Raw genomic sequence first — 14,794 nt, 5'->3', positions numbered from 1 at the left:
CGGTAACATTTCAACTTGGAATATACAATAATTTATTTTTTATTTTTTTCATTTACATATGATTCATTTTATAAATACCCCACATCATTAAGCACATATCAAACCTCCAAAAATAATATTTTCCCACCTCAGACATTAAAGACCTTTTATTATTATTATTATTATTATTATTATTATTATTATTATTATTATTATTATTATTTTCCAGATTTAGACAACTTTTTTTTCTCAATGGACAAAATGGGATTGGTTTTTACACAAGACTTGTTATAAAACAAACATCTACCTACTGCTCATGTGTCCCTGACAGCAATTTAATGATAACAAATGGTAACATTTAGCATCATTTTCTCATTTTATAGGACTGAAGCTATACAAATTGTGTGTCTATGGTCTCTTTATTTTTGTAAAAAATATTTTTAATTTTGAAGTTTAACTAAAACCACAATTTTATTGTTTTAGTACTTAACATGTCACATGGTAGTCAGCATTCTTACTTGTCTTCCCTGTATTTTTCCAAAAATATTAATGTGACTAGATGTGATGGGTTTGAAGTCTGTAGCAAACTGGAAGGGACACATAACCATTTTCTGCACCATTATTAAAGAGACCTGAATTATGTAATTTCTGGTAAATGATGTCACATATGAGTCTATATTATTATGGGCATAGAAAGGTTAGTTTGACCGGGTTGAGTTCAGACTGAGGGACATAATTTTAAAGTCTGTTTTTTATGAAATATCTTGCAGTTTTTAAGAAAAATATTCTTCACAAGAAGGGAACAAAATTAAATGCTTACATTATTGACAAAAATCACAGACACTAGGCAAATTTTGTTAATTTCCTAAGTACAAACTCAGTGACATGACAAAATGCTTGGTTTAAGATAGATATAGCCAGAAATTATGTTATGCTAAAAAATATTAAAATGCAATGATTATTTTATTCATTATAATGGGCATACCAAAGTATTGTGAAAAGCTTCTCACAATTAATTTTTGTGAAGTACCACTTTAAAAACTCTGGGGGACTGAAATATTACAGAATTCCAGGAATGGTCCACAAGCAAGCACTGCATTTTCAAAACGCTTAGCACTCATTTCTTAGACAACCAAACAAACAAGTAGTTAAAAAAATGTACCTAGGAAAATACAACATAAGGAATCAAGGTGAAAACAGCAAAAGCATAATTTGAAAAAAAATTACTTTTACCTAAGCAGACGACACCTGCATCTTCATGATGCCCACAGTTATGTTTTCCAGTAGAAGGATGTGAGCACTGTGTGAGCGATGATTCATTTCCTGAACATCCCACATCATCCAACCAGATCTGACCACTACCCTGGCCAAAATGAGCACTGCCAGGTGCACTGTCAGCTCTTCCACATCCCAGTTGTCTGCACACCACAGCAGCATCAGTCATGTCCCAGTCATCATCACACACGGTTCCCCACTGGCCATTATACAGGATCTCAACTCTTCCAGAGCAGTCATTATTTCCATTCACCAGTCTGATACTATAATTACCTAAAAAACAACATTATGATACAACTCACATCTCACAACATGTTAAACTTGCAGATTAGCCAACACAGTGACTGGTTATGTCATGATGCAGCTAGAATAAAATAAAAATGAGTGACTAACAGTCTGTTACTCACCAGTTACAGAAGTCAGAGAACTCGCTGTTGAGATGGAGAAAAAAAAAAAAAACAGAAAATAAATAAACATATTGTACACTTACAATTAGATATGAATTACCAAATAAAATCTTTTTAAAACTTTTTGTCTCAAACAGATCTCATGTTAATGAGTACTTATGTAGCCTAGTACTGCCCTGAGTAAGCTATTTTACATAACAGATGTTTATATAGTCCACAAGACCCAATAATATCTGAATTGAAAAAATGAACCAGATCAAGTTTTCAACTGCTTTATTCTTAATACTGTGTTCTTTCCTGTGTTCTTTTCAGTGTCACTGCCTCATAGACAGAATTCTAATGAATTCAGCTCATTACAATTGTCTCTGAAGCAGTGACACTGAATCAGTTCCATGTATACAACAGCAGACGTGGGCAGCATTTACCAAAAGAATCATTAGCCTAGATATCAATGAGCTTATGAGGGAGACTCAGCCCTGAGCTGCGATGTTGTGAAAGGCCAGCACTGTGACTGTGATAGTGATACTGGCGGGAATGAGCGTGGTTCTGTGGTCAGCTGTAGCTCTGTTATAGTTCTTCCACCAAACTTACAGTGTAAAAAACTCTGGTGTCTAGATGAGCATGAGAATGTTTATAGGCACTGAACAATGTGTAAACATAATGACTATGCATCTGCATTCAGGTGTAAGAATTTATAGAAAAATATTATTGTTAAAACTGTTTTAAATAATTTTAGTTTCATTTTTCATTAAATTTGTTTAGACCAATCAACCTGTTGGTGAATTTCTTTTAAAAATTCTAAATCATATCAACCTACGCATACAGATATATCAACATGTATCAGTTTACTTTCTGGTTTTACCAAAAAGTTCAGTAAAAAAAAAAAAAAAAAAAAAAGTGTAAAAGCTCAGTGAAAGTCTGAGAAATGACAACACAATGATAAAAAATAAAAAAGATTGCACAACCAACCATTCAGTTCATAGTCTTTAACTAAACTGTTTTAAGGATTAAATATTATTGTGATATTAACATTGCAATGTGCAGTGATAGACTATAGACTATAATCAGTTATATTTTAATTTTTAATCTCCATCTGTTATGAAAAATAGAAATTGCAATAATTAAACATTTAGTTTACCCAATATCAGAGTGAGAAGAAGAGGTCTTGGCATTGTGATGCTTGCGTTCTTTCAAAATGTGCGCAAATTAAGATGTTACTTCCTGATTAGTGAGAAGAGCTGATGACTAAGTGTATGTTAGGAACTGATCTGTCCATCAGTCTATTTCCCTTAAACTGGACACACCATAAATAGTTTTTATATAAGTAATAATGATGTGACCCTCACTGTTTTTATCTGGAGTTCAGGGATGGTTCTGGTTCAGTTCTGGTCTGGTTCAGGTGTAGCCAACCCTGCTCCTGTAGGACTCCCATCCTGTGGTTTAGCTCCAACTCTAATCAAACCAGCTAATCTAGATGTTCTTGAATTATATGGATTGCATGAAAACAACAGACGTGTGTGTGCTGGAGAAGAGCTGGAACTGAAGTCTTCAGGAAGGGAGCAGGGTTTGGCACTGCTGCTCTAATTGACATGAATCAGCTCTTTCCAGACGCTGCAACTACACCATTATTGTGTGGTAAAATGCATGTTTCTTCATTGATGGAAATGTGATAAAACTGTCACATGCAAAATGTTGTCTTTTTTTTTTTTTAATCTGTATAAAATGACACTACTGCATATATATGACTAATGCATATCAAGTGGATTCTGCAACAAAAGTGAAACTGTTTAAATGGGTCATATGATCAATTTTTCCTTTCTCTTTGGAGTGTTACAAGCTCTTGGTGCATAAAAAAGATCTGTAAAGTTTCAAAGACTAAAGACTAAAGTCTCAAAGAGATATTCTTTATAAAAGTTAAGAGTCAATCACTCCTACCTATAACGGCTCGTTTAAACGCCCCCACATCTCTACATCATGTGGGAAGATTTGCATAACACCGCCCAAATGTTCACGCAAAGAAAGAAGGCATAACTTTTATTCTTGCTGTTGCTGTTGTCGCCATGTTGGGGAGATGCTGTGTGTTTCGTTGTGAAAGCGTAACTATTTTGTTTGGCCTTCCAACAGAGGACATGACTATTCAGATATGTGCAGTGCATTTTACGGAGGACAAGGACTGTTTCCTGGAAGAGTAGCCTACAATGCCGGTGTCTGTTTCTATAAAGTGGGACAGTCTGGCGCTTCTGACTCACAGTCTGTAAGTAGGTTTTCATATGTAAAGAATTTTCCAATGATGATTCAAACATGAGTTTTGAGCAGTGTAGAGTAGCACTTATTGTTTGTCGTTTCTCCAGTCACAAATGCAGACATGGTTTTATGTTTACGCAGTGCGATATGCAATGCATCATGTAAAAAGACAGTATAAGTCATTATAATCAGTGTATGTCCCCACTGGATGCTACAAATGCCTCGTTTGTAATGGGTTTTATTGGTGTTGACTTGTCATGCCTGGACACACAGCATCACAGTTTGGTAAGGGACGTAACATTTCTGTCACATGCTTGAGGCATTTGGGCAATTACAATGCACTGGATAGCTGGCCAATAAGAGCACACCTCACTTTTCAGACCAATGAGTTTTGTAAAAAATGAGGCGTTTCAGAAAGGCGGGGATATAGAGGAGGAACAATAATGTACAGTATAAATAATGTTAATTTAATTCATTTAACCTTAAGCCGCATAAACACATTGCATTACACCAAATACACAAAATAATGTTCTTTTTGGCAACATCATATGACCCCTTTAACTGTTTGAGAGTAACTATAAACCATATAGGCTCAAATGCATAGTACTTGGAAATGGGGTTTAAGTTTAGCATTCAGTGTGAAATCATGCTGAATTTGTGGTATTGACTCTGAGAATTGCTGTTTTCTTTTTTCTTTATTTTAACACGGATAAATCTGTGAGAAAGATTTGAGGAAGTGTCATTTTGTAGAAGCAAAGATGAAACGTCTCGTCTTTGAACAGAGTACAAGCAGATGTTAAGCTGTTTGTTTAAACTTAAAATTAATTATTTTACAGCACATCTTGCATATTGGAATCCAAAGTACATTGAAAAAAAAATATTTTGCTATTGTGTTAAGATGTTTAAGCATAAATATTTGCAGGCACCCAAAATATAGGTAATGCACATTATGTAAATCATTCTCACAGTATTAATGAGCATATTTCTTTTTTTCTCCTCCTCAATTAGAAAATGATAGATAATTTATGTATTTCACTATTCTCTTTCAGTGAGAATGGCTCAGTATTATTTTATGTACACAGGGTTTCAGTGGTGCTTCTATATTGACATCAAATTGCTCTTTGTAAATGATAACAGGAAGTTTTATGACTTTTTAGAAATGATGCTTAGTGTGTGATGACTAAAAGCTCTGAAAAAATACCTCCTGTACTAATCACAATCCCCCCCCCCCTTTTTTTTGTTTAACCTTTCAGCATTCTGCACACTGAAAAAAAAAAAAAAAAAAAAAAAAAAAAAAAACTTTAACATGCAAGTCAGTTAACACTAAACTTTTACATTTACATTTATGCATTTAGCAGACACTTATATCCAAAGCGACTTACAAAGCATTCAGGCTATACATTTTTTTTTTTTTTTTTACCAGTATGTTTTACTTGTGCAATAAAAAAAATAAAAAAATAAAAAGCTGCCTGTCAGCTGACTTTGGCCTTCTTTACACAAGTTGTTTCTTCAAATGAGACTGCTTGAAATGTCCTCAAGGTCTTGTGCTCAAAATGTGTTGCTGCACATTTTTACTTATCTGATTGCAATTTGCAATGTTTCATTTTCATAATTTCACTTGGGAATGGAAAAATGCTTTCAGTATTAAAAGAGACACATGGAGACAGCAGTTATCCACTGACCTGTCCAGACAGAGTGTTGCCAGTATTATGGTGTGCACATTAGAGAAGTGAAAGATGCACTATAGTCACATTTACCAATGAAGCATTGGTCTGCTCTTGACTTCCCAAAATAGGTAACAGTTCAATGCTGAACAACACTGCAGTGCGGGTGATAGTACACTTGGGTGTCAAAGAGGAAGGCGGTGTTGCTGTTGAACAGGAAGGTGTCATCAATGGAAAACATTTTTGGTGAACTTTGGTGAATTTTGTTAAAAGACATGTTATATGGCCACTTTTTCATGCATGGCAGTAATTTACTGACGTTTCCCCCATTTTTTATTAGCCCACAAAGCCATTGGAAATTTTCCACCTTATCTTCATGTATTAAATTAATAATCAAGCCACAAATGTGTTTGTACCAGACTACTACCACACAAATTATCGTACTTCACACAGTGTATATTATTAATCAGTTGTGGAGCTGTTCATTCTTTTCCATTTTATGCATTTATTTAATCTAAGTTTAAAAAAATAATTGCAACAAAGCTAAATATAAGTCTATCCTATAATATTACTGATAACTGTACTAAATTTGGTTGTAATTTTGCAGAAAAATGCAGTTCAATATTACAATGCACAAACAGATACATACTATTCTGTGATATTTAAAAAAAATCTCACATTTCAGAGTGACATCTAAACACAAACTGTGTTGATGTGGTCAGACCCTGAGAATATTTAAAATTCTCAAAGACGCAAGAAAACCACAGCTTTGTGGTGAAAAAATAAAATAAAAATAATAATAATAATTAAAAATCACAAAAACCCAGCATGATCAGAAACACACAAAACAGAAGTATTTATTAAACATTAATTTTATGATCACCTGACACAACAGAAACATTTTTGTGCGTTTGACTGTATAACAACTGTTAAAGCAGTACAGGGTTTGTGCTGTACGTCGTGTAGATCTCTGTTTGTGATCCTGTGAGTGAGAGAAGAGGCCTGTTGAGGTCTGTGATGCAGTATGGCTCAGAAGCGGTGAACCTTTGAATGCAGAATCAAATGAATCAGACTGGTACTGAGCGCCTGGATGAGGCTTGTGATTTTCACAAAAGGTAGATAGAAGTGAATAGACTTGAGCTCTGTGCATGTCGTGTGCATAGTTGCAGTGAAACGGTTCACACTCCACCCTCAGAGGAACATGTTAAAGAGGAAGCCGCACTGTTCAAAGGTTCGTGACAACGGGTTCAGCAGACGTGATGCAGAGGCAGAGCTGTTGTAAACTGGTACAATAATGATATGCTGACACTGATCCACCAGAACTGGATTGTATGGAGCTTCCTAAACCTATTCATTTTATTGAGCTATTGTTTTATTTAAAGGGACACTTCTGTCAAAAACAAAAAACAAAAAAACATCATAAAATTATAAAAACCACAGGAAAATCTTGAGGTGAATAATGGAGAATTAGTCACATTAGAAAGTACATATGGTTTGGAATAAAATGAGTAAATAATGACAAAATGTCTCTGGTAGTTCAGATAAGACTAATTTCATTTAAAACAAAATAATGCTACATTATCAGAAACATTGATACAAGGTCTTACCTTAAAAAAGCATTTCCAGGCGACCATAATTGTGAAATCAGTACTTGTTTGATGCTTTTAGTTGTGAAATAAGTGATTATTTGGGTCTCATAAACCCAGATGTCTGGCGCAGATCAGTGTTTGTTACAGAGGCAGAGTTGTTTGTGAGCTTTACTTAAAGTGATTGTCACACAGAGGCAGTGTCCTTTAGTTTGCATTTAAGGGATTGAAATTTATAAAATAATATCACAGGCTCAAGAGAAAGCATCCCTCAGAGGAGGAGGAGAGCTTATCTGGACCTTCACAGTTTGTGTGATGGGAGCAGAGCTGGGAAGACACAGAAAAGAGCCGCTTCTGCACACACAGGGTGTTTGTTCTGCTGTCTTCATAGATCACAGCCACGTTCCCCTATCCCCTCATTCATTCCTTTTAAAGATTATTTTATCTATTTGGGTATTTCCATATATAAAGAAATTCATAAAATTTCCAGAAACAATTTTAGTAATATGTTAGTCAAGATCAAGAGTGATACTCAAAGATGGAATAATCTTAAAGTCTCTCTCCAAGGCAAAATCTCCACCATCAAAATGAATTTGTTACCTCGGCTTAATTTTCTTTTTTCTATGTTGCCTCTTTCCCCTCCTCCAGGTTACTTTAAGGAGATCAATTCCATACTTTCCCAGTTTATCTGGAATGGTAAACGACCCAGAATAAAACTTGCCACTTTGCAGCGTCCTATAATTTCAGGAGGATTGGCTGTTCCAAATTTTGAATTGTATTATTAGTCATTCCAATTTAAGGCTCTTCATACTTGGGTCGATCCTCAATCTTAAGTTTCATGGAGAGTAATCGAAGCTGACAAGTTTAAACCACATAGACTCCAAGATATTTTATTTGCTGGCACAGGAAATAAAAATTGTAAATTGTGCCAGGTTGTGGCCAATTCTATTAGGATCTGGAAAAGGGTGGAACGCCTGATGGGAGGACCTTTCAAATTTTGTAACACCAAACCCTTATGGCACAACTAAACTTTTTTAAGTGGAAATTGGCCATTTGTTCAGCCCTCTTGGTCTACATACTTCTAAAAACTTGGCTCATCATCTTATCCATTTCAAAGTCATCCATAGAGCCTACATAACTCCTTACATTATGTTTCCCCGGGCGCTGGATATATAGCTGCCCGATGCTCCGGGTGTGTGTTCACTTCTCACTGCTGTGTGTGTGCACTTGGATGGGTTAAATGCAGAGCACCAGTTCTGAGTATGGGTTACCATACTTGGCAAATGTCACGACTTTCACTTTCACTTTTTTCACAAGAGGTTCAAAATGAAACTGCAATCGACCTATAACTGCCATATCTGTAACACTGTATCATCAGGTACTTTTCTCCACATGTTTTGGGAGTGTCCAATTGTTGTCAACATATGGACTCATGTGAATTCTGTTTCATCCTTTTTACTACAAATTGATTACACATCTAATCCAGGTTTATGTCTTCTCAATGATGATTCCAACTCATGTATAAGCTCATTAAAGAAGAGAATGTTGTTTGCTGGTTTTACAGCTGCAAAGAAGTCAATAATACAAAACTGGTTTACTCCGAACATGTGTGCAAAAACATTTTGGATTCATAGCCTCCTTGGGATAGTGGCCAATGAATGTAAAATTGCACAAATTAACAGGGCTAAACCTGGTACTATTGATGCATGGCAATTTTTTTCTTACAACATTTTGAACTATATGAAGGAATGACCATATATTTTTTTTTCTCTTTCAGATTGTAAATTATTGATAATATGTCTGTTGCTCCCCCTTTCCTGGTTTTTTTTTTGAATGGATGCTATTTTGTTAATACAAAAATAAAAAGTTGATCACAAAAAAAAAAAAAAAAAAAAAACAGATCACAGCCTCGTGAAAAGCTGCAGGGCTCTGGTAGTCACTGAATCAATGATGGTTTTATTGACAGTGTGAGTTTTGAGCAGGCTGGACCTGTGTGTGTAACTCAATTGGTCTTCAGCTAATGTAAGCCGGCCAGATTAATTGTTCGGGTCCGGTCATTCCGGATCAAAGTCTACCGGAAATTCTGGTTTCTGGCGCTGGTCGGCTGTGGCTTATTACTGGTTTGGAACCAGTTTTGTTCCGTACAGAGCCCTGTCTGGAGGTGAGACTCAGGGGGAGTGAGCTGAGGGGCTGCTGTGTGCCGAGCTCGGAGACAAACTGGGGCTGCAGCTTCTTGGTGGTGCTCCCTTTCCTCCTCCACTGCTGCTCTAATTGACATTAAACAGCTCTTTCCAAATGCTGCAACTACACCATTATTGTAGTAAAATGCATGTTTCTTCATTGATCAAAAATGTGATTAAAGTAATGTCCCACAATTTTTTTATATTTTTTTAATCTGTAAAAAAATGACACTACTGCATATATATGACTACTGCATATCAAGTGGTTTCTGCAACAAAAGTGAAACTGTTTAACTGTTTGAGAGGTACTATAAATCATATATGCTCACATGCATAGTACTTGGAAATGGGGTTTATGTCAGGGTATTGTAATACCTATGAGATGCTTGATACTATATCCAGCCCATTAGGGGGACTCAAGGAGTGCTGTATGGGCAAGTCACAAACTAAGGGAATCAGTCTGTGTTCTGAATCTGGATGAAAACTAAAGCCCTGTCCCAAATGGCACACTCCAGACTTGTGGACTTCCTCAGAGTCCACACTTTGGTTACGTCATGTAGTGCAGACCTATAGGGCCCTTGGCGCGAGTCCACGAGGGTGCATTGAGAGGTATTTTTGGGACAGACTCGATCGTCACGCCGGAAATAATGGTCTGGTTGTTTTTTGACAGGAGCTGCAGGTTCGGGGAATATGTTCCATTTGAGCTAAGATTAAAATTTTAACACATAATAAACATGTGCGTGAGTTTCAGATGAAGGTTTAAATAGGTTTAAATATAAATACTAGGTTTACATATGACTCAGTAAAGCCCTGCCATTCGGTTCTATTTATTTAATGAATCATAATGCGATCGTATTATTCAACGCGCTATTATTATGTTTGAGATATCAACCACTGGTCGATGACCATAATGTTTGTATAAACTGTAGGTAACAACTGGTCAAATGTACACCTAGATCATAAAAACCGTAATGATACCTACACTTAAATATTTTCTTCTCAGCCATGTCATCAATTGCTCTTGAGCGAAATCTCCTCCCATCCGTTGTCTGATTGGCATTTCACAAGGATTCCTGGGTAGTTAAAGTGTGCGGAGCCTGCATCTATGCACACTTCAGAGCGTTAAAATGCTGAATGGGATGGCCTACGGACTCGTAGACTCGGCGAGCATGCGCAATTTAAGTCCACGAGACCGAAAGTCCACATGAAGTGCGCCATTTGGGACAGGGCATAAGTTGCTGTTCCAAGTTGTTCTTCAGTAAAGCCTCAAAAGACCACTGCCTCCTGGTAAATGCTTACAAGACATGGCGTCAGAAGTATAAGGGCAAGAGAAGAGCAACATGTCAAAATTTAATCCACCAGAAAGTTTTAACTTTGATCGTCCATCGGAATGGCCTACGTGGCAGCAGAAGTTTGAACGCTACAGAACTGCTACAAAACTGAGCAAAGAAGATAAAGAGGTACAGATCAGTACTCTAATATACAGTACATACCAAAAGTTAGGAAACATTACTATTTTTAATGCTTTTGAAAGAAGTTTCTTCCGCTCATCAAGCCTGCATTTATTTGATCAAAAATAAAGGAAAAAAAAGTAATATTGTGATATATTATTACAATTTAAAATAATTGTTTTTAAATTTATTATACTTTAAATTATCATTTATTTCTGTGATGCAAAGCTGAATTTTTAGGATCATTATCACATGATCCTTTAGAAATCATTCTAATATGATGATTCATTATCAAAGTTGGAAACAGTTCTGCTGCTTAATATTTTTTCAGAACATGTGATACTTTTTTAGGATACTTTGATGAATAAAAAGAAAAAAAAAAAAAAAAAAAAAAAAAAAAAAAAAAATGAAGCTATGTTTTTAAAATATAAATATTTTGTAATAACAATATACACTACTGGTCAGTAATTTGGGGTCAGTAATTTTTTTTTCTTTATAAAAATATTTTTTTAAATAAAATCAATACTTTTCTTCAGCAAGGATGTGTTAAACTGATAAAAAGTGATAGTAAAGAAAATATATTATTAGAATATATATTATTAGATTTTTTTTTTTTTTTTTTTTTTGTTTAATAAATGAAGTTCTTTTTAACCTTTTATTCATCAAATATATTAGACAGCAGAACTGTTTCCAACACCTCATAACAAATCAGAATATTAGAATGATTTCTAAATGATCATGTGATAGACTGGATGTTACATGTGACACTGAAGGCTGGAGTAATGATGCAGCTTTGCATCACAGGAATAAATTTTTTTTTTTAAAGTATATTCAAATAGAAAACAATTATTTTAAGTTGTAATTTTATTTATATTTATTAAAGTTTTATTTTTTTTTTTTTTGGTCTTATAATTGAAGGCTTGATGAGCAGAAGAAACTTCTTTCAAAAACATTAAAAATAGTAATGTTTCCAAACTTTTGGTCTGTACTGTATGCTATGGGCATTGAACCTGAGAACATTTTCAAATCATTCACATTCACGGCTGAGGAAAGTGCTGACAATTATGATACAGTGCTTGGAGTATTTTTTGCCAAAAAAGAATGTGATATTCCAGAGTTTAATAGGTAGCATGTTTCCACCAGAGGGTGCAAAGGCCTGGAGAAAAGGCAGAATGTTATATTAGAGCCCTTAGTGTGAATTCGGGGCAAGCAAAAATGAACATATAAGAGACAGACTTGTTGTCAGAATTCGGGATAATGAGCTTTCCAGAAAAATGCAGTTAATGACAGAACTTACCCTGGAAACAGCTGTGCAGATTACAAGGCAGTCCGAAGATGTTGCACAGCAGATCAGCCAGCAGGAGGGTCAGTCAACAGGCAGTGTGCAGGATGTTGCATCCAGGCATTCATCAAAGGTGGCAGAAAGGCCCTGGACAAGTCAAGTCAAGTCACCTTTATTAATATAGTGATTTTAACAATATAGATTGTGTCAAAGCAACTGAACAACATTAATAAGGAAAACAGTGTGTCAATAATGCAAAATGACTAATGTTAAAGGCAGTTCATCATTGAATTCATTGATGTCATCATTCAGCCTATTCAGTTTCACTGGAAATGAAGTGTCCCATACTAAGCAAGCCAGAGGCAACAGTGGCAAGGAACCAAAACTCCATCGGTGACAGAATGGAGAAAAAACCTTCGGAGAAACCAGGCTCAGTCGGGGGGCCAGATGAAACCAGCAGTTCAATTCCAGGCTGCAGCAAAATCACATTGTGCAGAGGACTCAACTGGTTCCTGTGGTCTTATCCTGGTGGTCATCTGACACAAGGTCTTTACAGGGGATCTGTATCTGGGGCTCATCTACAGTAGTTGTCCTGGTCTCCGCTGTCTTTCAGGGCTGTAGAGGTCCTTTCTAGGTGCTGATCCACCATCTGGTCTGGATACATACTGGATCCGGGTGACTGCAGTGACCATCTGATCTGGATACAGACTGGATCTGGTGGCTGCGGTGACCTCGGAATAAGAAAGAAACAGACTAATATTAGCGTAGATGCCATTCTTCTAACAATGTAGCAAATGCATCAGGTGTTATGGGAAGTGTTCCCGGTTGACCTAATTAATGCAGCCTAAAAATCCTTTAACGGATTTGAATATTATAAATGTGTTAGTGTGTTATGTATAAGCCAGGTTAAAGAGATGGGTCTTTAACCTAGATTTAAACTGAAGAGTGTGTCTGCCTCCCGAACAATATTAGGTAGGTTATTCCAGAGTTTTGGCGCTAAATAGGAAAAGGATTTGCCGCCCGCAGTTGATTTTGATAATCTAGGTATTATCAAATAGCCAGAGTTTTGAGAATGCAGCAGACATGGAGGACTATAATGCAACAAGAGCTTGTTCAAATACTGAGGTGCTAAAACATTCAGGGCTTTATAAGTAATAAGCAAGATTTTAAAATCTATACGCTATACAATATACAAATGGTGTAGTGTTGACAGAACCGGGCTAATATGGTCATACTTCCTGGTTCTAGTAAGAACTCTAGCTGCTGCATTTTGAACTAGCTAGAATTTGTTTATTTAGCGTGCAGTAAAACCAACCAATAAAGCATTACAATAATCTAACCTTGAGGTCATTAACGCATGGATTAACATTTTAGAATTTGTTTATTTAGCGTGCAGTAAAACCAAGCAGTTTTACAAATGCTTGAAACATGGCTTTCTAAGGAAAGATTGCTATCAAATAGCACACATAGGTTCCTAACTGATGACAAAGAATTGACAGAGCAGCCATCAAGTCTTAGACAGTGTTCTAGGTTATTAAATGCAGAGTTCTATAAGTCCTATAATTAACACCTCTGTTTTTTCATAATTTACCAGTAAGAAATTACTCGTCATCCAATTTATTATATCGACTATGCAGCCCACTAGTTTTTCAAATTGGTATGTTTCAACAGGCCATGAAGAAATATAGAGCCGAGTATCATCAGCATAACAGCTAACACCATGCTTCCTGATGATATCTCCCAAGGGTAACATGTAAAGCGTGAAGAGTAACGGCCCAAGTACTGAGCCTTGAGGTACTCCATACTGCACTTGTGATCGATATGATACCTCTTCATTCCCTGCTACGAATTGATGGTGGTCATATAAGTATGATTTAAACCATGCTAATGCACTTCAATTAATGCCAACAAAGTTTTCCAATCTATGTGTAGCAGAGTGAGGTATAGACACAGTATGATTGGTTGGCATTAGCCAAACAGGGGAACCTATCAGTGTTCGTACTTAATCAAGACTGGTCAGTTGGGTAAGATTCATGAGCCAATTAGTGCCTGGGTTGTGCATATAAAAGTGAGAAGTGTTTGGTTGCTTGGGCTGCATCATCCTTGGTACTGCCCCTTTGTGACATGTGGCGCTTCAAATGAGTGCTAGCAGTTGGGTTATCCTCCTGTCTGTCTTACTGCAAAAGCATGACAACAGCTGGAAACAGGTTGCATACTGTTCTAGAAGGTTGACAGGGTCCGAAACAAGATACGCCCAGATAGAGAAGGAATGCCTCGCAGGCATATGGGTGTGCGAAAGTTTCCAGAAGTACTTGGTGGGCATGGACACATTCAAACTGATCACGGATTACAAGCCACTAATACTGCTGATCAACAATAAGATCTAGACACCATAGACTTTTGATGAGATTCATGAGGTTTAATGCAAAAGTGTATGCACCAGGCAAAAGCTTGGTTGTCGCAGATGCGTTGTCGCGAAGCCCGTTAAACACTACGGAGGACTTTATGACAGCAGATGTGAGTTGTCATGTAGATGCAGTCATTGGTTGTCTGCCAGTGTCTCAACGGAGCGGCAACCTCCCGCTATCTCTTGTGAAGCCAACAAGGAAGTGACTAAAATTGCAATTTATCGACTGGCCGCTTGAGGCTGGCTGCAAAAGGGAGTCAGTCCCATAGACTCCCCATGTTAAAATGCCCAACTTTACAGCAGAAAATAAAACATGTTT

This window comes from Cyprinus carpio, chromosome B3 (assembly GCF_018340385.1).
Source record: "Cyprinus carpio isolate SPL01 chromosome B3, ASM1834038v1, whole genome shotgun sequence".
NCBI lineage: Eukaryota > Metazoa > Chordata > Actinopteri > Cypriniformes > Cyprinidae > Cyprinus > Cyprinus carpio.
Note: the sequence above shows the minus strand (reverse complement) of the source record.